At 38.1% G+C, this 2,140-nt stretch overlaps 1 protein-coding gene across 1 annotated transcript in view; it reads right to left on the reverse strand.

The window, feature by feature from the left end:
* The window catches only part of LOC102311684 (lymphocyte antigen 75), a 51,251-nt gene extending 50,735 nt beyond the window's left edge, over positions 1-516 (reverse strand). Inside the window, exon 1 of the mRNA XM_042216648.1 lies at positions 430-516. The gene's annotated coding sequence lies outside the window, so the exon portion shown is untranslated. The remainder of the gene's footprint in view (positions 1-429) is intronic.
* Positions 517-2,140: the final 1,624 nt, after the last annotated feature.

Below are 2,140 nucleotides of genomic sequence, written 5' to 3' on the forward strand. Positions count from 1 at the left end.
ACATGAAAACAGGAGTTAAACCAATTCAGTTCTCTTTCAGTTGAGCTGTGTTTATTGTCACTTTGCTCACTACATATTTTGTCAGCTATAAATTTTACTACTATTTGCTGTCAGTCAGTGTAAAACATTACAACAAAATCAAAATCAGACAAAGACGTAATGTGTTAACCTTAGTCTCAGATGGTTATTTTAGTGAAATTGCTCTAAAATGACGAAAGAAAAATTAGAGAATGAGTTGTACATGCATACATGCTAGTCTCAGGAAGTTAAACTGCTTTTAATATACAGTTTCAGCAGGTTAAAACTGAAATCAGCCCAACTGATAAAGTCCACAACTTACGTGGCTATCACACTGTTTTCTCTTCATCTCTTTATAAATATAAGTCTCTGTCATTCATTCATCGGACCTGTTTGTACAGCAGCACTTACCTTGGTAGATGTTAGCAGGGAAGCTTTGAAATTCACTCTGGTTATGATCCCTCTATAAGACACCAGTGGTGATTCAGAGGTCTGTTCAAAACCTGCCATCCAGGTCCCAACTAATTTGATGGATAGCGCTGGCCTGGCATCCCCCAAGTCATTTAAATCAGAAGCAAAGCAGCAGCAGCATTTAAATACACTCTATTCTGGATATTTACTTAGTCCCTTCCTAGAACCTTCAGGGATCATGTAATGTAAACCACCACACCCTACTGACAGAAAGCTGTCTAAAGGTGGGGATTTTTGTGTTTGAGTGATGTGCCTTAAAACGTTTTTAACTGTAGTGTAAGAACATTGTTTTAATATTTTTGTTTCTGCAATATATGCACACCATATATATATATGAGAGTGAATACAGCAGCTTCAGAGAATGAAAAAGTTGGTAAACCACAATTAGCAGGACATCCCGCACTTTCTCCATTACAGGTTTACAACCTTTAACTGCCTCATTAACCTCCTAGGACCTGGCGTCCACATATGTGGACATCACATTTTGGACGCAATCGGTCTCTATACCGTCCGTTTTCTTTTCAGCTGCTTTTAAGCATGTTTCTTGTTGTCGTTGTTCCAACACAGTGCGTTTGTTTTGATTTGTGGACCCGGAAATGGTGCCGCGCTCCCACAATACATTGCGGCGTGACGTCAACTCCAAAGCCCTGTTAAGAAACGGGGGGAAGTTTTAGGATTGACGCCGGTGTTTTGAGATGTGAGAGATTTGGAACGTTTAGCACAAATCTTGTGTAGTTAGTGTGTAGTGTATTCTATAGTTTTGTTGTGTGTGTCAGAACAATGAAGCGACTGCTGTGGCGACTGAGTGATACATCTCCTGTTGTCAGGCCTGCAGGCAGTAGCGGTTTTTGATACGGGCGGCGTGGGCGGTTGCAGGATAGAGACGGAACTGGGAGCACTGCAAAGAACTGTACTATAAGAAGCACCGATCACAGAAACAGTGTGAACAAAATAAAAAGGCTGAAAGTAAGATTCCTGAATTGTATCGGATTCTTTGGGATTACAATGAGATTAAGTTCAAGAAAAAACTGAAGTTAAATCACAGACAGAGGATGAAGCACAAACCTGAATCATGCACAAGCCCCTCTGTGACTGTGAGATGTTAGCAGTCCTAAACCAATACAAAGAGGATACTCAAATTTGTGGCGTGTGAGCCATTTGAAGCATTTAAAGATGACAAGTATCATTTTTAGTGTTTGTAATATTTACCACGTGTACATTTTCCAACACAGAAAACTAGCAAAAATTATTTTTTTGATTAAATGTATTATAAACACAGAACACAGAAAACAATAACTTTAAGTCCTGCGCTTCTGACTTATGGGATGTGCTTAAGTTTTTCACAGGACTGCATAGAGTCACGTCACTGTATAGTTAGTCTCATATTTATTGGACATGTGGTGAGCTGAACAGCTGTTCTAAACACAGATTTCATCTCATATTTTATTGAAATCATGGTGAAAATTAAATTCCACAAGAGGGTGATGTGAAATACTTTGTGTCAAAGAATGCGTAATGGCCCTATGATTTATGATTGGAAGTAATAAAGATTTATGACAGTCATATTTTTATACCATTCATAAAGTTATAATATTTATAACATTTTTGAGATATGTAATAGAAATTAAATTAGGGTAAGGAGCAATAATTC

This window comes from Haplochromis burtoni, unplaced genomic scaffold (genome assembly GCF_018398535.1).
Source record: "Haplochromis burtoni strain Fernald_Lab_line unplaced genomic scaffold, NCSU_Asbu1 Contig_1157, whole genome shotgun sequence".
Classification (NCBI taxonomy): Eukaryota; Metazoa; Chordata; class Actinopteri; order Cichliformes; family Cichlidae; genus Haplochromis; species Haplochromis burtoni.